At 41.9% G+C, this 26,261-nt stretch overlaps 1 protein-coding gene across 24 annotated transcripts in view; it reads left to right on the top strand.

Moving 5' to 3' along the window:
* The window catches only part of TEAD1 (TEA domain transcription factor 1), a 176,268-nt gene that overhangs the window by 39,755 nt on the left and 110,252 nt on the right, over nucleotides 1–26,261 (top strand). The window lies entirely within an intron of this gene.

The raw sequence follows: 26,261 nt of genomic DNA, 5'->3' as shown, positions 1-26,261 counted from the left end.
TAGCTTTGAGAACCTCTTTTTTTTCTTTTATTAAAAAATCAGTTTATGTATTCTTCTCACGTAAAATCTCTTTACATCTAGTACATGTGATTTGTTGAACTTTTAGAATTGTTCAATGGTAGGTTTGGCATTTCTTTCAGTACCGTATTTGAAAAGTATTTTAATTGCAGTTAATATGGTACATTTCGTTGCTATAAGATGTAGGTACCAGAGGATTCACCTTGTATTTCTATCATTTGTAGTTGCCAAACAATGTTTATGTTCATAACAGGAGTGTTGATACTCTATTACACTTTAATTTGTTAATGAAACAAGATGTTCCTGCTACACTTTGGCTGTTAGAGGCCAGGTGCAATTAATTTATTTGTACTGACTGTGTGTAGGCGTATTCCAGCTAATGCCATTTAAGAGCTTTTATCTTTTATGTTCCTAATGAAGAGGGGCAGGTTTTCGGCAAGTAGAAAAGGATTTACTAATGAGTCATCTTCCCAGGACTGCACAGGTTTTTTTCCTTGTGAGATAGAGAGAGCAAAAGTGTTGCAGTTTTGAGCCGGGCAAAAACTATTTTGGAATAACAACTTAATAGTGGAAGAGAGCTTGAAAAACTCGCTCAGCCTCTAGATTTCCTCCCTCAGGTTCCAATGATGATACAACTTCGGCTGCTATGTCTAAACCCCGAATGGGTGGGGAACTTAACTGTTTGTGGAGGGGAAAGTGTATTTGGCGCTAATATATTTCAAACAGCATAATGAAGTTGACACAGCTTATAGAGGCAAGCTTTCATCTGGTATCGTTTGTTACTTCTGTGAAGTCTTGGCAGTTCAGTTAATCCCCAGTCATGTTCCCAGGATTAGAGGAACTCATGTAACATCTCCTTTTTTCCACCCTTAATTTTTTAAACTTTTCTGCCACAGTTGTGCAAATACACAGTAATTTTTAACTTTTTTTTTAAAAAAAGAACATGTAGTTTATACAGTTGTATAAATAAACAGTGAAATCAATATAGAAAACTACAATAAATGCATTAAACTCACCTAGAGTGAAGTGAACTTGCTTCAGAGAAGCTGCTCCTCCTCCAATCCCAGGACCCTCCCACCACGATTCTTTAAACTTGGAAAGGGCAGTGTGCCTGACTCATTTTTAAGGATTCATTGGGTAAAGCAGATGTGCACCTACATGGCATGCACCTCAGAATGTATAACCCCCATCAAGTTTGCAACATGTATTTAGATGGGAAGCTAACTGCACATGCCACTGAAAGCAGTGATTTGCAGCGAGGCAACCTCTTTAGTCAGATGCTTATTTGAATGTGCATCCTATTTACTCTGCTTGCAGTCTTTCTGAACCACGAAGGAGCGTAAGGTAAAGGTAAAGATACCCCTAAGCGTTAAGTCCAATCACGGACAACTCTGGGGTTGTGCGCTCATCTCGCTCTATAGGCCGAGGGAGCCAGCGTTTGTCCGCAGACAAAGTCCGTTTTTCCGGGTCATGTGGCCAGCATGACTAAGCCACTTCTGGTGAAACCAGCGCGGTGCACGGAAATGCTGTTTACCTTCCCGCTGGAGCGGTACCTATTTATCTACTTGCACTTTGACATGCTTTCGAACTGCCAGGTGGGCAGGAGCAGGGACCGAACAATGGAACCACCGACCTTCTGATCGGCAAGCCCTAGGCTCAGTGGTTTAGACCACAGCGCCACCGCATCCCAGTGAAGGAGCATACCTTTTGGCAAATTTTGAGGCTCCTTGGGGATGATATTGAGCTTGGAGAATCCATGCTGATCCTCTAAGCAGTTTTCCCTTGCTGCCTGCCCAGGTTTGAAGAGAATGACACCGTAGAAACATAGAATTGTAGAGTTGGAAGGGACCACCAGGGTCATCTCATCCCACCCCCTTTGTCTACTCTAAGAAATAAGTCAGAAGTGTCTCCCAGTACTGCTATATAGTATGAGTAACTGGAGATACCAGAGACTCAATCTTGGACTTTCTGTATTCAAAAGTATGTGCTTTCCTACCGAAGTATTTCTGCCCACCTCTAACTAACTGTTGTGTAGCATATTCTACCTTTACAAGTGCTTACTTTTTGGTAGGGAACTTCTGTGATAGCCTCCACCCCTTCCAGTATTGACACCATTCATCCACTCATTTACTCCCAAAGAATCCAGACATTTTTCTCTCTCAAACTGTTACATTTCCAGGGCCTACCCATTGTTCTCATCTCCTTTTTTGTGGCCTTATGGAAGCTCCCTTTGGCTCAATATTGAATGCCCCCTGACTGTTTTTAGTTTGCTGTAATTATACACTGGTCAATGTACAGAGCAAGGCGACAAATATCATTGACTACTCCAGAGTAAATAAAATATGTAGGGGAGAAAAAGGCCTTCAAAACATTTTGAGATAAATACCATATTATGCATAAAATATTAATGCAACGCTGAACAGGTAATTCATATCCTGCCGGTTGCCATTTTGCAGTGTAGTTCGAAATGGTCAACAATAATGCAAAAAACCAACTGTGATTGATAATCACGTTTAGACTACCCCAACTGTAGATCTGGGATTAATCTTGTTGAAAATTGAAGGTCAGCAGTAAAGTCTGTGTAGTGCGTGCTTCAAAGGGAGCATTCAAGTGCTGTCTACTGTTATTATCCTTAAGAGGAATTTCAAAGTCTCCAGTCTAGGGTAGAGAACCGGGGGATTACATTTACAAGAACAAAGACATATGGCCAAGGCAGCAGATTGTTTACGTTAAACAAAACTTACTTTAATTGGCTTTTCCACTGAATTGTCCTTTGGTAAAGATTACTAAATGTTGAGTCATGTTTATGTATGCTAAGTTTGATTTCTCACTTAGTAAAGATTTAATTGTATGACTTTTTTTTTGGGTGGGGCTGGGGAAGTCCCCAATAGCCTGAATCTATTTTGTCCAATGTGATTAATATAGATGGATTTCTCCTATTCTGTTTAATATGGGCGTTTGAGCCTACTGCATGCAGAGTGTGCCTCTGCAGAAGGATCCCCACCAATCTGTGTTTGCCTTTCTCTCCCTTGGTCCCTTGTTTTTGGGTACCACGCCAGGCTGTTATGAGAAATGGGAGCTTGTGTTGCTTGACTGAGAGTAGGGGGGTGGGTAGGATTTGGTGGAAATGGGAGGTATGCCCAGGCCTCTTCATAATGGCTTACTGTGTGCTCACATAGTCCAGTGGGCTATGTGAGCACAGGTGGGCTTATTTTGGGCCATATGCCGATATCTGTTTGTAGGCACTATGTTTTTGTATCCTGGTCCCCACAATACTTTCTCCAAGAAGTTTAGAGTGCAGCTGTTTGCCCTGTGAGATGACATACTGTACCTAAGGTCACCAGTGATCTGAGCTGGATTTGTACTTGGATTTCTGATTTGTAACCTCAAATGTTATAAAAAAGGTAAACGACCACTGGATGGTGAAGTCCAGTCAAAGGTGACTATTGGAGTTGCGGTGTTCATCTCGCTTTCAGGCCGAGGGAGCCGGCATTTGTCCAAAGACAGCTTTCTGGCTCATGTGGCCAACATGACTAAACCGCTTCTGAAGCAACAGAACACCGTGACGGAAACGCCGTTTACCTTCCCACCACAGTGGTACCTATTTATCTACTTGCACTGGTGTGCTTTTGAACTGCTAGGTTGGCAGGAGGTGAGACAGAGCAACGGGAGTTCATCCCGTCATGGGGATTTGAACCGCTGACAGCAAGCCCAAGAGGCTCAGTGGTTTAGACCACAGTGCCAGCCGTATCCCTCAAATATTATACAACGTGTGTGTGTGTGTGTGTGTGTGTGAGAGAGAGAGAGAGAGAGAGAGAGAGAGCGCACATGCAAAAAAAATCCCCCTCCCTTAAAAACATGCAAAACCTTTGGAGCAGATGTGGATGGCAGGGGGAGGAAAGGAAGTGGAAGTTCCATGGCTCAAGTTGAAGTCCTTGTCCTAATGGGATGGTGTTACTGGATATAACCCTATATTGTTTTACAGTAAACTGTCCTGGGATTTTAATCAATGAACAGCAGTTTTAAAACAAAACAAAACAAAATACATGAAAAATAAACTTGGCGTATCTAGGCAAGACTCAATTTTTGGACGGTGATGATAAAACAATGCCAACCTTTTTATGCATTGTTTCTGAAGAAGTGTGCATGCACACGAAAGCTCATACCAAGAACTGACTTAGTTGGTCTTTAAGGTGCTACGGGAAGGATTTTTTTTTGTTTTTTTATGCTTGTATTGGGTAATGTATTTTTTTTTAAAAAGTAAGGATATTTGTTATGCTCTCAACATTTTTACATTTTCTTTGGAGGCACGATCTTCCTGAGAGTGTTTTCTGAAGAACAGCATTCTGTTGATGTTTTATGAGACAAAAAAAATTTCGGGAATTCAACACTTTGATAAAATCTCCAATAAACATGCCCCAAACCAGCTTTTTGTTGTACTATGCAATGTTTTGCAAAAAAATTGCGAACCAGTGACACCTGTTAATCATTTTTTTACAATATTGCTCAGTACTGAATACTTTACTGTGTGAGAATGTATTTTATAGCAATTATTCACACACTTTTTCAAGAAATAGAAAGTACAAGTTGGTTAATTAACATGGTACCAGTGGTGAGACTTATTTCTGTGAGAGAAGGGGCTTTCTCAGTGGTGGCACCCCAGTTGTGAGATGTTCTCCTATGGAAAATGCACCTGCTACCAACCTTGCTGTATCTTAAGGCCAGGCATTCATATAAAGTTTTTACTATGACTTTTAATTACACTTTTATCTGCTGGCTGTTTGTCATGTGTTTGATTGTTTAACTTTTTGTAAAACAGATTGAAATCCTTAATTAAAAAAGGTATATAAGTGCTTTACATAAATAAGTGATACTAGCCCCAGCTGGCCGTTTGCTGTGCATTTGCAAGTATTTATTTGGGACACCATATTTGGCCACAGGTTCTCACATATGAAGGTAGCAAAAGGGTCATATGTGTGTGATCATCGCAGCAATGACCTACACAAAGTGGTCAATAAATTTTGCTTTTGCTTATTATCCAAGACTTGTTCCTTGTTTCCTCCATGGAGAATAAAGTGGTTGCTCCATTCCTGTTGGGTGTTTGAGGAAATTAGCAGTGAGGAGCTGCTAGTGCTTTTTACAGATAATTTTACGAAAGCTTGACTTGCAGAAGGGAAAGCATATTTTAGCTGGAGTTGCACACTAGCAGGGAAATGGGCACTTGCCTACAGCAAAGAAGCAAGCAGATTTATTGAAGTTGCCTACGTATCACTTACAGATTACATGGAATGTGTGATACAGTTCTCAGACAGAGAAAGAGAGATAAGACATATTAGATCAACTTCTGTTAGCATAAGAGTAGGCAAACTAACAAAGTTATAAATTACTTCATCGGACAAAATGGAAAGGCAACTATTGGCAGTAGTCTATAGAGGAGAGTGAGTTGTAAACATTATTTAGGCAGTAACCCAAGCTACACTTACCTGGGAGGAAGCCCACTTGAATTAAATAGGACTTATTGTGGAGTACAGATGATTAGGATTGCACTGTTAGTAACTTCAGACAACTAGCCTGATATTGCAATTTTGTATTTTGTCAGCATAGGGTCGCAGCATGAAAATACCTTGTGTGCTTCAGGTTTCTGTTTGGCTTGTTGCTTGTAAAGTTTCCAAGCCCATATTTGAAAGAAGTTGTAAAATTTATCTGTAGATAAATACATTATTATTATTATTATTATTATTATTATTATTATTAATATTAATATTCTACCCATCATCCTAGGATAATAGGGTGCTTGACAGTATGAAAACACAAGAATACATAACATAATAACCAACAAAACTATAAAATCCCCCACAGTTTAAATAATGACTTGCATGTTTGAGTGGGCTATTACAAATATAACATCACAGATAATTTTCATGTTTCCTTACATCACCTCAAATCCATCACTTTTAAATGGCATTGTTTCGCCTGTCACAAAGCATAGAAAAATTAAAAGAACGTACATGCATATTTGAACCAGACCTAAGGCCCGGCAGGTTAGAGATGATGGCTTGGCTTACTATGCAAAATATTACTCCTAGGTAAGAGTACCATATTTTAATTTTAAACCACAGGAAAATCTCAGTTTTGTGTTTTTTTTAAAAAACCAGTATTATGAGTAGTAACTACAGCGTGAAAAACTGTGTGTGCATTTCTCTGTGCCCAGATAACAGCTGGCTCCAGTCTTCTGCGCTTTGATATTCAGAGTGAGCTTACATTGTTCACAAGTTCAGGATTGGCAAATTTTGGCCACCTCAGCAGTAATGCCACCAGAAGTACAAGAACAACAACAACAAAAACTGCCCGGTTCATTTTATTAGAGAGGCTAATCATTGGACTAAATCATGTGTAAAATGATCAGGCAGCAGAGGCTATTTAGCACCTGCAAAGTTCCTTGGTAAAGAATAGGGAATGAGAGGAGGTGGGTCTGCTGCCTAAGTGCCTCTTACTTCCCTCTCAAAAAAGCATAGTCCCCTAAGCCATATGTTTTGTTTAGCATTGGCCTCTCTTCCCCAACACTGCTTGATTGCCAGCTTCCTGAAAGGCTCTGCACCAAATATATATATATAGAGAGAGATGAGTATTCTTTCCTAGGGGGGAAAAAGGAGGTTGTTTGTTGGAACTGACTTGTTGTTGGGTGAGGCTCCCTCTAATGGGAGCAGTTCAGGGCTAGTTCCAAACGACTTCACACATTATTCTTTCAGTGGAGTTTCTGCCAGGAGCCCAAACAATGTCAGCATCTCTCTGTGCAATTAGGCACCTGCTTCTAGCAGCGCCTGTCTTCATCCAGGTTGACTTTAACAACACCCAGGAAAGCCGCTGAAAATGAGACGGAGATTAAAATTTATTTATTTCTATACTGCCATATATCTGGGAGGTGTACAACATTGAAGCGTAAAATTCCATTTAAAAATAATAAAAATGTGGGTAATCGTTGTGGCGATTGGCTAACGAGAAGTTGACGCAAGAGACATCTTCAAGAGATGTCTGGAAGTCAAAAGCAAGGAGGCTTGTTGAATCTTCACTGGAAGAGCATAGGACCAGTAGCGCTAAGTGTCTGACTTGGACTTGAGGCCAGTTGGGCCACTATAACAGTGGCATTAGAGGCCCAAGTGTCCTCTGGGGCTAGGAGTGTCTTTGACCAGTCTCATCTGATTCGCCAGCTATGGATGTTCCTGGGCAGGGTTATCTTGCTCACTATGGTCCTTGCGTTGGTAACCTTGAGGCTGGATTACTGTAATGTGCTCTATGTGGTACCGCCTTTGGGTCTGGTTTGGAAGCTCCAGCTGGCGCAGAATGTGGCAGCCAGACTGTGGGTGGGGCATCTGGTTGAGAACATGTGACACTGTTGTTAAAGCAGTGCACTGGCTGCCCATCTACTACCGAGCCAGGTTCAAGGTTCAAGCTTTATAGCCCAGCTCAATCCCTGAAATTATTTACTGAGGAATATGGTTACTCCCCCAGTTGAGGCTCATTTTACAACAATAAGACTGGGTCTCAGCCCAGTCCTGTGGAAAACTCTGCCAACAGAGATTCAGAAAGCACTTTCTGTGTCAACTTTTTAACTCCTGCTGAAAACTTTCCTATTCTACCAGTCCTACACAGGCAATTAATGCATCTTTCCACAATGATTAATTACTGCCTGTTTTAAACTTTCCAATATAGTATTTATTGTATTTTATGTATTATTGCTGTAAACCACTTTGATTTTTTTAAAAACAATACACCAGTATAGAAATATTTTTTATAAATAAATAAATAAGCTGGTACAAGGCACTCCTCACCATAGAGATTTGAGGCACCGATGACAAAATTGTATCGAGGAATACCTAATAACTGTGTACTTGCTCTTTTAGAGGTACTCCATCTACATTAGGCAACTGGTGTGTCTTTCAGACATGGGAACCACCTACCCACAGGGTCTCCATCCTCCTAGGCTTCAGACTCAGTTGGCTCTCATCCAGTCCGCCACTGCATTAAGACCCTGGGGCAGAGCTTGCCGAGCCTCTCATGATTCAGTGTGTTATGGAGAAAAAGAGCTATGCATGTTTAGCCAACTAATGACACTGTGCTACAAAACTCCTAAGGAATAGACCACAAACTTCAACAAGTGTACCGTGATATCTACTACTTCAAAGATAGTTTATGTTATTGACTCCAAATAGTCAATTTGGAGCCAGTGTGGTGTAGTGGTTAAGAGCGATAGACTCGTAATCTGGGGAACCGGGTTCGCGTCTCTGCTCCTCCACATGCAGCTGCTGGGTGACCTTGGGCCAGTCACACTTCTTGAAGTCTCTCAGCCTCACTCACCTCACAGAGTGTTTGTTGTGGGGGAGGAAGGGAAAGGAGAATGTTAGCCGCTTTGAGACTCCTTAGGGTAGTGATAAAGCGGGATATCAAATCCAAACTCTTCTTCTTCTTCTTCAAATATATTCTTTTCTGGGTAAAATGCGTAGTTATTTTTGTGGCATTCTTGGATACTTAAAAAACAACAACCAATTTTATGTTTCTGTTAGACAGTATTGAATTGAATTGACTTTATAAGGACATGCCTTATGGAACATTATCTTTCTTTTTTTTACTTCCTATAGTAAAAAGGGGATTTGATAGTGTCTCTGGGGATTTCATGCTCAAATAGTAAGAATAATCAATTCAGTAAGAATAGCATCTTCTTGGATAAAGATTTAATAAAGATCCTGCTTTAGTCTGCCTTTGCAGGGGTCTACTAATGAGGTTTCTTAGAAACATCTGTTGATATGCAGTTATTCATATTTTAGACTGTGGAGATGAGAATAGTGAAAACAACTCAATGACTGGCCAAAGTGTTGCTTAACACAATAAATTTAGGAAATGTTTGCTGCATCTGCAAAGCTGGTAGAAGTTCCCTGCTGGCCCGGTTTGCGCAATATTGCAAACCAAATTATGCCAGGACCACATGAATGTGGGGGCTTTTGGAGAGGCACTCACAGCCATTTTGCTCCTTCCCAGTCATTTTTGCTTCAGTGCCACACCGAGCAAAGCCATGGTTTGACTTAGTGTGCTGCTGTAACTCAGGTTCATTGGCATCAGCCAACGTTTGTTCTTGGCCGCAGCTCATGGCCACTGAGGAGAGAGCTGAATCACAAGCCCGTGTTTAGATGGCATCCTAAGCAAAACTTTGGCATAGCTCACTGTGGTGCGGGAGCAGAAATGACCTGGGGGAATACTAAAGCGACTGTGAGCACCTCTCTGTGAGACATCGCATTCATGCAGTCCAGTAAGCCACTGGTGGGGAAATTCTGGCCGACAGACCTAATTAGGCCAGCCAGGTCCCCTGCCCCATGTTTGACTTGCGAAGCCTTTAAGGCCCAGACACTCCCACTTGCCCTGCACCTGAAGTCACATGACACCAGGTGCTGGTCAAGTAAAGATGTGACTGGGTTGAAAGTGGCCTTGCAAGCTTTAAAAGCACTTATGATGAGCTGATCAGTGGGGCTTGCAAAGTACTGTGAAGCAGGCCAGCAGATGTCGTTGTGATGTCAAGTGACTTAGAGGTCGGCTGCCTTACCCACCTGTCATACTTGATTCGTAGGAGTGAGGAAGATAAGCCTTTGGCCTGCTGGCTTGACCCATCTCCTCATCCCTGTAAAAAGGTAAAGGTAAAGGTACCCCTGCCCATACGGGCCAGTTATGTCCGACTCTAGGGTTGTGCGCCCATCTCACTTAAGAGGCCGGGGGCCAGCGCTGTCCGGAGACACTTCCAGGTCACGTGGCCAGCGTGACGAAGCTGCTCTGGCGAGCCAGCACCAGCGCAGCACACGGAAGCGCCGTTTACCTTCCCGCTATAAAGAGGTACCTATTTATCTACTTGCACTTAGGGGTGCTTTCGAACTGCTAGGTGGGCAGGGGCTGGGACCGAAAGACGAGAGCTCACCCTGCTGTGGGGATTCGAACCGCCGACCATACGATTGGCAAGTCCTAGGCACGGAGGTTTTACCCACAGCGCCACCCGCATCCCCCTCATCCCTGTAGTAAGCCATAATTCAAAGCCCTTTGTCGTGAGAACCAGGCCACTGTAATAAAACATATATATTCCACAAATAGAAGCAAGTATTCATCCTCTTTCTTTTCCTCATTGGAATCCAGCAGTTGTTTGTGAATTAATTCCCTGTGTCCCAATTTTGTCAAGACTCGGTGGTAGTGAGGGAATGGCGCTATCTCACTGCCATTCTCTATTACTGTTATTGTACATGTACGTGTCAGAGGAACAGAGAGATCTGTGTACTCTGGAAACTATGGGAGATGCATCACTTTTCTGTTGCATCGCTTTTCTGTATTGTTCTTTGGACACTTGCCCACCCAATGTCTGGTATGGAAGAAGGGACAAGTTTTGTCCCTATTGCAATGGTGTCCCCAAACGTAGTGTTTTACTTAGAGTTAGGGTGGAAAGCTAAAGGAGCTTCCTGTTTCTTGGACAGAGCAGGTTTCTCCACCCCAATGGTATTGCTGATTGAAGCCATTTCTTTTGTTCCACAGAAGTTAATGTGACTGAGCCTGTTCCATCTGGATAGGAGCACCTTCTGTTCCAATCATTGATAATGTTAGAGTGTGACAAAGAGTTGGAACCCAAAAAGTGTCTGTCTGTGTCTCTAGGTTTGTACTCTGGCAAGATCTGACTAACAATAAAAACACACCTGTTTGGGTCACCTTAACATCCTTGACAGTATACATTTCCAGAAAAATGCCAGGGCTTAAACTGGTTACTTTACTAAGTATGTTAATATTTTATCATACAATTAGTGCCTAAGTTGGAAAAGTCTAGACAGGTATAATATATTCACCAGATGGTTTCCTCTGTGTAAGGAAAAAAATTAAACTCTGCCACTATTTTTTTTAAAATCCAAATGCACCTTATACAGCTGCATTGGCCATGACTGATGAGAGTTGTAGTCCAGAACATCTGGATGATGCCAGATTGGTGAGGAGTGCAATATGCTTTTATAATCATTAACTATTGGCCTGAAAAGTTCAAGGAAGTCAAATTTCTGTATTGATTTATGAGCCAGGGTAATATATATTTTGGTGGGTTTATGTGTAGTTGGGACTTGATGGATGCATTTGAACACTAGTCAAGTTTGAATCTGCAACTCCTCAGAAAGCCTATAATTAAGTTTAAAAGAACAGCTCCAGTGTGTTAGGCTTCGTTTTCCACCCACCCCAATACTTGGTTCCTTTTACCTTATCCAGATTTATAGGCTTAAGGAAAGTGTGTTATGGTACCAATTTGCTGCAGATCTTTCCAATTTCCTGATAGATCAAAGAAAGTTTGTCAATAATTATTCTGCAGTCACTTGGTCCACAATACCCCTTCATAATATTTCTCTTCTTCTGCTTAGCTGTTTCTCTGCCACAAAAAGTGAAGCTTCCTTGGTTACCCATTCTGATCCAGCTGCCTGGGAACTGGGATAGCTCTGCAGCATTCTTTCTGTGACAATAGTGCCGTAGGGAACACAAGAACCCAATTGGATCAAGCCTAGGGCCTTTGTAGGTCCAGCATTCTGTTTCCTTTGGTAGCCAATCAGATGCTTCTGGGAAGTCCACAAGCAGGACATGAGAGCAATAGCCCTCTCCTGCTGTTGTTCCTCAGTGGCCAGTATTCAGAGACATGCTGCTTCTAATCATCACCATCACCACTGTCATTATTTATATCCCATCTTTTTCCCTGACAGGGACTCAAGAAACAGCTTAAAACACCATTTTTAATACTGAATTTTAAATTGTTTTAGCCTAACCTGGGCTTGATGGTGAAGGGCAGATAATAAAGTGAAATAATAACAATGATGATGATGATGATGATGATGATGATAAAAAGCCTTTCTTTTTGTGTGTGTGACCAGTCCATAATGATTTCACATATGGACTAAGTCTCATTGAAATCAAGTTGGACCTATTCCCATGTAAGCATGCATGAGACCAGACAGTCTTTCATGACTTGGCATTGGATGCTAGTCACATAATACAGTTCCTTGGGGCCACATCCCACATGATTTTTTAGGTATACACTAAATGACGGTTCTTAAGAGCTCCTTAGAGAAGACCCAGAAATTAAATGGGTCTTAAGTGTGAAGGCTTGCAGTAGCCTCAGAGAATCCCATTAACTTGCCTTAGCCCTTATAGGAAATGTTTAGAGGCAGAAAATAATCTGCAGTTTGAACTTGCTTTAAAAGGTTTGCCTTTCCATAAGAATCTTGGGGATTTGAACCTGGAAGGCTTCAATTATTCTGAATGCACCAAGGCTCTCTGAAGACTCCCCCCCCCCCCAGCTGTACTCAATCATGATTTCTTTTTTGCCCTGCAGTAATGTGAAAGTTAGTTGGACTTGAGTGGATAGCATTGTCTTGCTGGATATATAGAAAGAAAGATATTGTGTGTTAAATAATAAAAAGCAGAGGCCTGGGATGTTTTTCAAAGCTTCCAAAAATAGTTTCAAATCCTGTGCCAAAGTTGCTTCAGCCAAAAACTCCATGAAAAAACACAACCAACTAATGGAGTTTGGATCTGCGTTTGCCTGTGAATGTTTGCATGCCTATTCAATCAGCAGAAGATGTAGGAGTTTGTTTCTTTTAAGGAGAAGATTGTTTGAAAAGGACAACGTCAGATGTTCCCAAAAGTCCATTAATATTTATGTCACTAGCCCTACAGTGCTGCTGGGATTGGGTTTAGGTTGGCAGGTTCTGATGGGGGAAGAAAGGGCTGGAGGAGGTGGGAATCTCCCCTTAACCCCTCCATGTCAGTCGCTTTGGAAGGGGGATCAAGGATGCTGGCTTCCTCCTCTGACCTTCCTGTGGAGCAAGAAGCCTCAGTGGAGGCTGGAGAAGGTTTTACTCTGGTGCCTGGGCAGAAGGTTGCAGTCTTGTCACCTAGAACTAGGCTTGATGGGAGCAGATGCACCCGCCCCACACCTCAATTTCCCCACAAGGCAGAAGAGTCTCGTGAGTGAGCGCAGCTTGGTGGGAGGGGCAGGAAAGGTTGTTGGGACATAGAAGCATAGAATTGTAGAGTTGGAAGGGACCCCAAGGGACAACCAGTCCAACCCCCTGCAATGCAGGAATCTCAACTCAAGCATCCATGGCAGATGGCCATCCAACCTCTGCTTAAAAACCTCCAAGGAAGGAGAGACTGCATCTTTGACATTTCCCTGAATTCTGTCTCCGGCTAACTGTGTCTGCTGCCGAACCCATTCTGTCACTTCCTGTAATAAACACCTCTATCTTATTTCCAAGCAAAAGCCTCTGTCTCAATTTGTTAGACAGGAGCCAGGATGGTTATGTTGTAAAACTAGTTCATTTTACTGATTATTCCTCATTTTTACCAGCCCTGTCACCCACATCAACCTACTTCTTAGGTGCAAGCATGTCAAGTGGGGTTCTTTTCTGATGGTTTACCTCATGGCATGCCTACAACGCAACCACATGAAAATAGCCTATTGCCTGAGGGCAAGACGGTCAGTTGCCCTGTGGTTGTGGATCTTGTTACAAGAATGCCATGAGGTGATCCCTCAGGAAATAAGAAGAGCTGTGCTTGAACTAACCAAAGGGTCCATCTTGTTTCCCACAGTGGCCAAGCAGGCACCATTTCCCACAAGCAGGCCGTGAAGGCGATAGTCCTCACCCACCATTGCATCATATCAGCTAGAACTCAGAGGCGTAATGGAGGCTGTGTTAAAAGTAGCTACACTTAGCCTGTTTTATCTTGGCTGGTCTCTGAATGTAAGATTGTAGGTACACAGTGACCTTAGTCAGAAACAGTATTAGCATGTGGTTTAGTGCTACATGATGAGCTATAGGGTCATGCACTTTCGCTTCCCTCAATTTTTAATGGCAGTCCACCAACTCAGTTTGCTCTCTGTGTGTAGATAGATAGATATAGATATAGATATAGAGGACCCACACTTTTATTTTGATTATGATTTGTTTTAAACTGTTTCAATGTTTTATTTTAAATTGTAACCTGGCCTGGAACCTTAGGGTGAAGGGAGGGTAATAAATCATCATCAGAGTCTTAGCTATGGTTTAAGAAAACAAACCAACTTCAAAACATGGTTTATGGTTCTGGTGTGTTTCCCTGAACCATAGCTAAGTTTAAATACAGTTTTGGGCCCTGAGGCAAAATCATAATGGATTGATAGCAGAAACAAAAGCCACACCAGAGGAGGGGAGAGTGGAATGCACAAACTTGAAGGGTCATGCATGCTAGATTAAAGTATAGTTTAACATTTTGGCTGAACCAGATCAGTATGCCATCATTTAAAAATTCCTTGTCATCATTAAGGTCACATTTATTCTGATATCTAATTTTAAAAGCAGGCAAATAAAATGTTATTTTGTACAGTGTTTGTATTTTATCTGAAGAATTATTATATTTTATCTTATTTTATTACCCAGCCAAAGGTCCCAGAGAGGGTTACGACAATTTAAAATACATTTTAAAAACCCTACAATTTCAATTAAGGTACTCTGACCATCTTAAAGATACAGTAGAAAACACTGAAATAATAATATACCTAGATGCGGCAAAGCCCATGGAATTGAAGGAACAGATCATCAATTCTAAATGGTAATTTATACAGTAGAAATAAGCTGGATTTTAAAAAATGTTTCATTTTTATGCAAGAAGCACCTGGTGTGGAAAATCAATTGAAACTCCCAATGGGGTCATAGACCAGGATATGAAGGCAAAATGGCTGGAAATAGCATTTCCTAACTTCTCTCTCTCTCCCCCGCCCAGTTTATATTAATAGTAGTTGATTGTAGAACTTGTGTTTCTAAGGTTAGGTTTGTGTGCCTGAGTTCATGGGTGCACTGATGAAAAATTCAGTTCAGTGTAATTCATTCAATTTTTGAATCACTTCACACATAAGGAGTCTAATACAAAATATATAAACAACAAAACAAATTAAAAGTGTTAATCTGCAAAAATCCCCCAACCGCGTAAAAAAAGCACTTCACCCACATAAGGGTGGACACCAAAAGGAAATGGCCAAAAGCCAGATTATTTGAGCTATTCAAATGCCAAAATGCCCAGATTATTTCATATTGAAACCTAAGATTATAGTGAGTATACTGGATACTGGATATTATAGAACTAGTTCTATGAGAGTTACAAGAATTAATTGTGGCAAATTCATAATATGTTGATAGTAAAGGGGCTGTATCAAGATACTTAGTTAGAAATCTCATGAGAGACAGAAAAGACCAGCAGAATTTTAGGGGCCTCTGCAAAGTCTTTAAAGCAGGCCTGGGAAACTTTGTGATACAAATCACTCTCGTTGTAACCATACCGAGCCAACTGTAAAAGCCTAAACTCCTTAAAAATCAAAAGGCAGCTTTCTGGGAGGAGGATGCTGAGATTAAGCATTTACTGGTCCATAGTGGATGCCAAATCATCAAGGTATAAAAAAAGGTTTTATTTTTTAAAAAATCACACACTAGAGTTTGTAAAATCAAATCCCTTTTCCCAGTAGTATGCTTGTACATATAACACATGTTTCCATTAAGAGTTCCAGTGCAGTATAGTGCTGTGGATTGGCACAGTAACTGCACAATCTCAAATAATAAGGAAGAGAGTACTGAATGGAAATAACTGATCATTGTATTGTAAAATTGGGTTTAAGCAAGGGTTGCAGTTTGCCTCCAATGTGGGAATAATTTTGGATATCAGTTTGATCTTAGGCCAGGTTTTTCATTGTCTGCTACTTTCAGTGGTAGCTGCAGATGTGCAAGAACGTGTTTTTTTCTTAAAAAAAGGCCTACTTTTAAAGTGTGTGGGAGTGTGAAGTCTTAAACAGCGAACGAAAGATGTGTTCATAAAATAACATTCTAGCATCTGCTTAAGCAGCTGAGCAGTAGTAGTTGAGGGCCATTGAATATCATGGTTTTTCAATACACGCATGTGCATTTTGGGATAAAAATGAAGTGACTGAATGTAAGTCATGTATAAGACAAGCAAAAGCATTTAAAAGGTCTCTCCACAAGACATATGATGGTATGGGCTTACAATATATCTGTTTCTCACAAAAATAATGGGAGGCACAGCAATAGCAATATAGGAGTCAGCTTACTGGGTCATACCAATAACTGGACAGGGGGGCTGTTAAATTGTCCAGTATTCTCTGAGGCAGGGGCACTAATTACGTACCCTGTCCTAGCCACATAGAAGGCATATTTAGTGTTACAAACCTCATAAAGCAGATTCCCTTGCAAATCATGAAAAATATTACAAATATATAATTTGGGATTTCTGACAACTGGATCCTGAAATATTAGGAAGGAAAAAAAGGCTTTAAAAAGGTCATACAACTCATTTCTGTGTGCTGTGAGAGAAGATTCCTCTTACTTAGAAGCATCCATAGTTCTAAGAAAGAACATTCCGGAAATTTCTAGGCTGTTTTGACTCACTCTCATTATACATAGGCAGTTCTTCTAAAGAGTCCTTGTAGTTTCTTGAGCGAAGGTCCCAGAACGATGCTGCTCTGTGTCATGCCTTTGGTTTACATTTGTTGCAGGATTACATTTAAATCTCCACAGTGCTAAATAATGGGTTAAACATGGGCGTCACCAGTATGCAGGTGACATATAGCTCCCCATTCATAGTTCAGTTGAAGGGAGCTAGTAGAAGTTCTGAACTTGTGCTTGGGAAGCTCATGTGACTCCTCCACTCAGTCCAACACACTAATGTAGACTCAGGTCATATCTTGCCTACCAGACTGATCTAATGAGAAGGATAAGGAGTGATGTTGAGCCATATCACACTCCCCTTTAAGATCTGGAGCCTGGAGTTTCCCTTTCTCCCTTGATCATCAGAAAATAATCTGTGGAGATCAAGAGATACTTCTTCTCTCACTCCCCATAGCAGAGATCCAATGTGGGACTGGATGCACTGCCTCTTTAGGGATAGCTCTACTCCTCACTTCTACAGTGATGCCGTGGGGACGAGTGTTTGTGTATGAGAGAGTGAGCAAGAGAATGGGAACATGCCCTGTTTGGTGCTTGTGGTCTGTATGTTTGCACACATGCTTGGGTGTAGGTAGTCTTGTGCTGGCATGTGGCCCTTGGAGAGGTGGCTAATCATCAACGTGGCCCTCAAGCCACAAATGGTTAGCTATGACTGCTCTAGCCAGTGCAGGTGTATTGGGCAATATCTACTGCCCAAGAACAGATGATAATTTCACATGCAACTCCAAGGCACTTGGATGCCTGGAAGCTGGCCCACTTAAATGCTTGTGCATATTCCTCCATCAGAGCGATCATTCGGCAACTATTGATGGCCGTCATTGTGAATTCACTCAAGGCTCTTTTCTTCTATAATTCTCATTCAGTCACACAAACAGGTGCCACTTTCTCTAGTGCTATCGCACATCGTGTGCCTGCAGTATATGCCTGAATACAGCAACCAAAGGGGCAGGATGAGAATCACCTGTGCAGTTGCTTGGCAGGATTCACGTTCATGGCACAGCCATGAGGAGAAGCTCTGTGGGGAAGAACTTCCATAAAATTCAGGCCTCAGTTGGATGTAATTCAAGATTCTCATAGGAATGAATGGCATACATTACATTGCAACCCAGAATATTTAGAATAGGATGACATAAATAAAAGGAAACAAAAAACAAAATTATTATTAGCAGAAATTTGTTTTGGGCACCTATTGGCTGTTTTCTGTTGCAACCATATTTTGTATGCTTTGTGTTGTCTCCTCTGTCTCAGTCTCCAAGGTTTCACAATCCTGGTGAATGCCAGCAGAGTTATTTTTATAGTAAACTGATACCTTAAAAACAGGACTAAACTACATAAGCAATGAGGAGATGAAACAAGGCTGCCCGCATAAATCTGAACTGGTGACAGAGGGTGCTTCACTGACAAGCGATAACTGCAAGGGAAATGTAGGCTGAATACATAACCTATGATATTGGTTTTGGTAAATGTCATTGTTGGTCATAGAGTAGGATGTGTTTTAAAATGGATAGCAATTAAAGATCACCACAATGCGGGGTTTTTGAGATGTCTTTGCAAGGCAGGTGTTTGTGTTTATAATTCGTAATTGAATTAATTTATGAAACAGCTTTGATATATGTCTCAAGGCAGGTTATAAGCATGCTGCTAAAACAGTTAAAATATTTTTAAAGCCGTACAACAACAAATGGAACCTGAGGGATAGCTTAGTTGGTAGAGCATGAAACTCTTAATCTCGGAGTTGTGGGTTTGAGCCCCATGTTGAGTGAAAGATTCCTGCACTGCAGGGGGGTTAGACTAGATGATCATCGTGGTCCCTTCCAACAGTCTGAGAGCATTTTCATGTAGGGTTGCCAGAATCTACAGTGTCCTGTCATTGTTATCGTTGTGGAAGTACAGTGGTACCTCAGGTTAAGTACTTAATTCGTTCCTGAGGTCTGTTCTTAACCTGAAACTGTTCTTAACCTGAAGCACCACTTTAGCTAATGGGGCCTCCTGCTGCCGCCGCGCCGCCAGAGCACAATTTCTGTTCTCATCCTGAAGCAAAGTTCTTAACCTGAAGCGCTATTTCTGGGTTAGCAGAGTCTGTAACCTGAAGCCTATGTAACCTGAAATGTATGTAACCTGAGGTACCACTGTGTGTCTGAAAATGGGTTCCATGATGTTCTGTAGATATGGGAGCACATTCTTGTAAAGGCGGGGGAAGGGGAAGAAACATGAGGTGCAATATAAATAAGTGATGGAAGTAGCTGATTAAATAATAAACACATAGATAATAAATACACAGACCCAGCTATGAAGATGATATCCCTAACGTCTGCAGGATGCCAACACCCTAGTTTTCTGCCTGCTGGTGGAAAGTGACTTTATCTCTTCTCCTAACAATCTGTGCATCTTCCTACAAGGGAAACAAAGGTTGAGAGAAAAAGAATGAGAAAGAATGAAATGGCAAATCGATTGCCAGCAGTGATACCCAAGCTACACATCCAGGAGTGGACTGTGTATGAGCAAGGTGTTTCCTGTGAGACGGTATTTTTCTCTAGATTTCTGGGAGGGGGAAATTTGACCTTCTGTGCATGTTGAAAAACTCACCTCTTTGCCATCCTTATAAAGGATTTTTGAGGATGTGGGTTGAACCTATTCTTTTTTTCTCCAACTGCACTTTTTAATGAGGGTGTCTAGAGGTCTGCCTTGGTTATCCATTGTTGTGGAAATAAATAACTAGCCAAAGGGCTGTTGTAGCAACCTGTTTTTGAAATATTGAATACAGCTGGCAGGTTCAAAGGATGGCTGACCCACATGGTTGGCAGGCTGCCAGAAGGCTTATATAGCTATCAAGTGCAAGGCTGGGCTCTCGCACCTCTTTGCACCTGCTGCCGGAAGGCTTTTCCCACCCATGTGCAAATCGTAGAGTGGGATTTGTAGACAGCTGCTGCCAGCACAGTCTGGTTTGCCTGTTTTGCTAGGGAGATGTAGCTCAGAGTGCCTTGGTTCAGGTTCAGTTCAGACATCATGCCAAACTAGTTTGCGGTCACCATCATTTGGAACCTAAATCACAGCTTGAACTTTCATAGGCAAACCACAGTTGGGGTTGCTGCATGAAGCCCTATCTTCACTTTGCCCTTTGCCTTTCCTACATTATACCAGAATCTAGGATGTTGTCCCGAAGTGCTTTGCCTTATCCAGGTGCTGGGAAAGTGGTACCTTTGTTTGCCTAGAGTGTTATCGTTGGCTGTCTACTTATGGTCTTGCCTGCTCAAAAAGCAGCCTTTCGTTTCATGCAAAATGTTTCTTGTGGCCCTCAGGAACTACAGTGGTACCTCGGGTTAAGAACTTAATTTATTCAGGAGGTCCATTCTTAACCTGAGGTACCAGGTTAAGGGGCCTCCCACTGCTGCTGTGCTGCCACTGCACGATTTCTGTTCTCATCCTGAAGCAAAGTTCTTAACCCGAGGTACTATTTCTGGGTTAGCGGAGTCTGTAACCTGAAGCGTCTGTAACCCAAGGTACCACTGTATTCCACCTCCCTAGTCTGTTTCACAGGGCAGAACTTTCTCATGGCAGGGCTCTGTTTCTAGAAAAAGAGAGACACATGCCAAGGCTTGACTCTATTTGGAGACAGTACCCTCAGATCTGGAATCCCTTGTCCCAATCCTTTGCTGGCAGAAGAAATGCACCTGCTCAGGGCACTCTTAATACATATATTCTGGAGTTGAATGCTAAGATTGAAAATAGATTCCCAGGCTCGGCCTTGGTGAACCCATGCACAAATTTAGCAAAGACTGCTGGTCATGTCAGGCCCACCTTGGGCATATCGCCACTTGGGCACATAACAATACAACATGAGGAAGCTACACTGGATAAGATGCTTATGGGCAGTGCTTGCTTACTATTTGTGCTCCTCACTGTATTGCAGAAGTACAATGGGCATTAATGAAAATGGGCAGGCTATTGCCATTCATTTTTCCAAGGCAGGGAGAAGCACAAGCTGCTGCATTAGTACCTGTGGGGCATATGTGAAGAATCTGAAGAAAAGACAGTAAAAGGTGCAAAGAAAGAGAATGCTATTTCCAAGTGCAAAGGGATTGATATAGCTGGTTTGGAGAGTCACAAGGGAGGAGGGTAGGGCTCTATGTAGAATGGAGCACATGTTTAGGAAGGCAACATATGGCAATCAGCCAGTGAATGTTTTGGGAACAGCAATACCAGTTGAATCTCTGCCCAGCTTTTACATGTGCAGCTGCACATAGGTCCATGATGGAAAATGAGAATGGGGAAAGAGCAGCGCTGGAGGATAAAAAATTGCTTTATGGTGCATTACGCCAAATGTTAAGGTGACAGTTGTAGGGGGCTGGTGTGTACACATGCACACACTTGCACATGTGAATGGCACTGATGTTTTACTTGGGCTGACTTTCTAGGAAACATGCATAGAATGGACACAATGGTCCACCCACAATCAGGTGTTTCATGGCTGCAACTTCAGACGCGCAAAATTGTGAAGAATGGACTCGGTCCCTATATGGTTAAACATTTCTATAGAGGAATTTCTGCATCTAAAAACACAGGAAGAGATCTGTGGGATCAGGCCCATCTGGTCCAGCATCTGGTTCTCATAGTGGCCAACTAGATGCCTGTGGGAAGTCTGGAAGCTGGGCCTGAGCACAGGAGCATTCTCCCCACTTGCAATTCCCTGCAGCTGAGATTCAGGTACTGTCTGCAACAGTAGATTAGCTTTTCCTGTTAAATCCCACCCAATTTGAAACCATGTGTTCCAGTTATAAGGGCCCATTGCAGACCTGTAACTTCCTTTTACTTAGGTAAGCGGAGAATGAATGAAGGATATGCCACAGCACCTTGTTACCTTAGCTTGGTGACCATGTTTTCCAGAACCCCTGTGTGTTTCAATATTACCCTTCCAAAGCTGCCTTCCTAATGAATTTTGGCATTCTTTTACTGACTTGGTCAGTGTTCCGTTGCCCATATTTATTTATTTATTTATTTATTAAAATATTTCATACAATCTACACCTGACATGTGGAGGTTAGGAATGGGGTAAGCCAAAGACATTGGTTTGAAAAACTCACATTGAAGTTTTCCAGTATAGATGTAAAGGTAAAGGTAAAGGGATCCCTGACCATTAGGTCCAGTCGTGACCGACTCTGGGGTTGCAGCGCTCATCTCGCTTTATTGGCTGAGGGAGCTGGTGTACAGCTTCCAGGTCATGTGGCCAGCATGACTAAGCTGCTTCTGGTGAACCAGAGCAGCGCACGGAAACACCGTTTACCTTCCCGCCGTAGCGGTACCTATTTATCTACTTGCACTTTGACGTGCTTTTGAACTGCTAGGTTGGCAGGAGCAGAGACCGAGCAACGGGAGCTCACCCCGTCGCAGGGATTTGAACCGCCAACCTTCTGATTGGCAAGCCCTAGGCTCTGTGGTTTAGACCACAGCGCCACCCGAGTCCCTAGTATAGATGTAGGCCACCTCTAATTGCAATGTTGGAGGAGAGAGTTAATGCAAGAGCTTCAAGTCTTATTTGAGCTAGGACCTTCCAAAACTACACAATCACTTCACTGTGCTTTTGTAGTTGTCTTTTTTAAAAAACAAACAAACCAGTATATCAGGTTTTAGCATTGAACAACAACAGAAGGGCACTTTTCATTAGCCCCCTTTGCTCCCTTTGAAAAACACACTTGAGTTTGCCCACCCAGAAAGGCATGCTGGCCTGATGGCCTTGACAGTCACTATGTATTCCCTCCTTCCCTTTCAGACTCTGGGCAATTTGAGGACTTTGTCCTCACTTATGTAGTCATGTTGCCAAATCTAGGTGTCTACACGGCATTGAGGTATCATCACATTCACTGCATGATCCCTGTTGGCTGGTATTACATAGCAAAGAAAGAAGCCCCAAAATAGAATTTGGGCTGAAATCCCAGCTCCACTTACCTGGGAATGGGCCCCACTGAATTCAGTTGGACTTATTTCTGAGTAGATGTGGTTACAATTGTGCTGTAATGCAGCAGTAAGTCAAAGCTACACAAAAAGGCACGGAAAAGCACAAGTCTACTGAGAGTTTTCTTTAAAGGACTTTTCACACTCACTGAGAGCACCATTTTTTGCCGTGTAGATGAATGTGAAAATTTAGCACAGCTCTAAAACTGTTTCTCATGAACTAGGTAATTATGCTGCACATGAAATGATCATGTGACAGGATACTTTTTGAAAGACTTATTTTCTTTGCAAAACTTAGCATACAACTATTCCAGCAGAAGAGTTCTGCTGTACTTTTGCTTGTGTCGTGACTTGCAATTTGCCCGAGTTTTTACAGTCAAGTAGAAAATATGTCTTGAATGCAGAACTAGCCCCCCCCCCCACTTAAAAGCAAGTAAGTGGGCAGTGAGCCAGATATGCTGGAATTAGGCAAACAGGACTAAAAAACCCGAGGCCTTAGGTTGTATCCTTAATAGCACCGTGGTGGGGAGGCTGAGTGTGTCTGTAAGGAACAGGTTAGCAAGAACACTGTGGTCTAGTACAGGCTAATATGGAAACCAAACTTTGCAGTGGCACTAGTTCAAATGCCAGGGCAACATCTAGAAATCAGAGCTCTTTTTCATTTCATATTATTTTAATTAATAACCTGACATTAAGCCACATTTACTTCTGGTAATCATGGTCCTTGCTGTTTCAGATTATTTTAATTAATAAGGTGATGAATTAAAAAGTAATTGTGTGAAATCATATGCAATTATAGAAGTTATGGCTTTAAAAAATAAGATCAGATTGTGTTAGCACAATCGGTAGAGCATGAGGCACAATCTCTGGACTTGTGGGTTCAAACCCCACATTGGGCAAAAGATTCCTGCATTGCAGGGGGCTAGGAGCCAACTCCGGGGTGTGTGGGTGGGTGCTTGGGCACCCACAATAATATAATTGTGGGGCACCCACAAAGTCAATGAGAAAAGCCAGCAAGTGGCAGCTGTGCTGCCTCTGAGAAAGAAGCAGCTAGCTAGCGAGGCACCTTTTTCCTCAGGGAGGAGCTCAGAAATGGAGGCAGACAGACTCTGCCTCCGCCTCCAACTCCCCCAGAAAACAGTGCCTTGCTAGCTATGGAGAGGAGGAGGAAGAGCAGCAACCGCCGGTCACCTCAACAGGCGTGTGCGTGTGATGTCACACATCCAAATTGCATTGGCAGGCACCCACAGTCCTAAGGGATAGATAGCACCCCTGGCAAAGGGTTAGACTAGAATGTCCCTCGTGGTCTCTTCCAACTCTACAGTTCTACGAGTCTAGGAGTAGTAAAGGAGACTTCTTATTTTTTTGGACAGGGTGGACATGCACTCAAGCCAAAGACTATGGGAAGATGGTTGAGAACACTATAAAAGGAAATTTCCGAGTAGAATTTATTGTTGGATCCTTTATTTTCACGCCTTAACTTTGCTAAAGAAGAAATTGCCAAAGAGAGTGCAGTGTTGGTATTGGACATGATTTAATAGAGTTGGCTAGGATCAAACTTGGAAGTGGTCAGTTAAACTGTGGGAACAAGACTTCACTTTAGCATTGGGCAATGCTAAGAATACAACTCAAGAGTAGTTCTGCTGGATCAGATCAAAGGTCTGTCTAATCCCTCATTCTGTTCTCACAGTGGCCAGATAGATGACTACAAGTAGGGTATGAACTTGATAGCACTCTTGTGCTCCAGCCACCAGTATCCAGAGGCAGACTGCCCAAATTACACCTGGGGGACTCGAGTGAAATTTGAACTAAGGGTATACAAATTTGCTCATGCTCTTTATCACTACACTACTCCATTGCTTAGATTTGTGGTTTTTCCAGCGGCATCATTCTTTCAGCAAGTAGTAGGGATTAAGACAGAAAGAGGAAATCTTCTCAGTTAATTAGATTCATTATTTTTTACTTCTCCTTTTCTAACTCTGCAAAAAGGAAGTAAATGGTGTGGAGGTTGTTGTTTTTTGCTTTTTGGGGGGAACAAAACTATGTTTTTACTAGGCACTCTTTTTAAACAGATACGTAGTGCAACTCTACTGCAATCACAAGTTCTCAAAAGGCAACCACAAGCTATTTATTGAGATTTCTTTCATGGTAAAACCATATACAGTGGTGCCTCGCAAGACGAAAAGAATCCGTTCCGTGAGTCTCTTCGTCTAGCGGGTTTTCCGTCTTGCGAGGCATTCGTCTTGCGGGGCACCACTGTACTAGGGTGATTCTGTTGTTGTAGAATCACTTGCTCACAACCTGACTTTCTTTATCCAGTTGACAGGGAGGAAAATTGCATCTGCTGTACTAGGCTCCATCCATTGGGATCTTCCTGACCTGGGTTGCTACCTTGCATATTTCAAAAGTCAGTGGGTTGAACTGCCTGAGGAATCTTAACAAAATCACAGACTTGAAATGTAAATGATAAATTGCTCCATATGTACTAAATTGGTTTTTTTTAAATAAAAGATTCAGTGCTACCTTTTTATTATGCATTCTTGTATTTTCTTTCTCAAATACAGATGCTAAATAATTTTATATCACTAATTGGGCTCAGTTGGATAATTACATACTGATTTTCTGAATTTGTTAAAAGGCTGGCCATTCTTGTTTGCCGTGGTTATTTGCAAACAGGTTTTGCATGTGTGCAGAGTGCTATTAATGAGAGCGCATTTGTAGAAATAGGCTTGTGTGTTGGATATTGAATGCATCGTTTAGTGATAAGGTCAGACAATAAAACATGTTGATTTGTGTATATTGAAGCTGTATATCAACTGAACCAAATGCTTTCTCCACTGAGAAATCTGAGAACATAAAGCAACCAGGTGTAAATTGCTTGACTTACATCTCTGCATTTATTTTTAAAAAGGTTAAATAAGCAATATTTACAATTAGACACACCATGTATTTTTGATGACCCAACTCACATACAAATTCTAATATATTTGTACTTGAGGATTATTATTTTTAACAAAAAAATTGTTTTCCTTCACGAATGAGTCTGATTGTGAATGATGCCCCAAATTTGACAGTGATCTGTAGGAAAAGAACCTAAAGAAGCTGAGAAGTATAAGCAACATTGTGGCTCTTGGAAGCTGCTTTGCCTTACTTTATTGGATTTTCAAAGAATTAATCCAGATTATTAAAATGATTTTCATTTCCCCAAATGTACTGAAGACAAAACAAAGATGATGCAGATGGCAAAGTCATCTCCTGTTCTTGTTGAAGGGAGGATTGTAAAAAATGCAAAGACCTTGCAAAAAATTGGGAATTGCTCAATCACTGATAACAGCCACTGTAGTCAACATTTACTATGTTGGCAGGTGGAAGTGAGAGCACCATATTCTCTGTAAAGAAAGGGGTGCGTGTATATCTGTCTGCTCTAAAGTAGGCATGTCTCTGCTTGCAACCTCTTGTGCCTGCGGAAAAGGCCAAGGCAACACAAGGCAGAGACTGGAGATGTTAGCTGCCCTGGAAATGTTGATTTTGAACAGTGAGATATTTGACAGATTTATATAGTTTTTAAAACTTTCAGCAATCTGCTACCAGTTCAAAGCAGATCTTGTCAATAACCAGTGAAGCCATCCAGCTAGATGTATGTTTGAGTGTGGTGTTTGCCCAAGTTTACCTGAGTGCAGCACATACACATGCATGCCTGTGTGTGCACACACGTCAGTGTTCGGTATATCAATATCCCTATGTGTGCGCTTGGGA

The sequence above is a fragment of the Podarcis gaigeae genome (genome assembly GCF_964106915.1).
Source record: "Podarcis gaigeae genome assembly, chromosome: 1".
NCBI classification, from domain to species: domain Eukaryota; kingdom Metazoa; phylum Chordata; class Lepidosauria; order Squamata; family Lacertidae; genus Podarcis; species Podarcis gaigeae.
The sequence above is the reverse complement of the archived record's forward strand: the minus strand, read 5'-3'. Positions and strand labels throughout refer to the sequence as shown.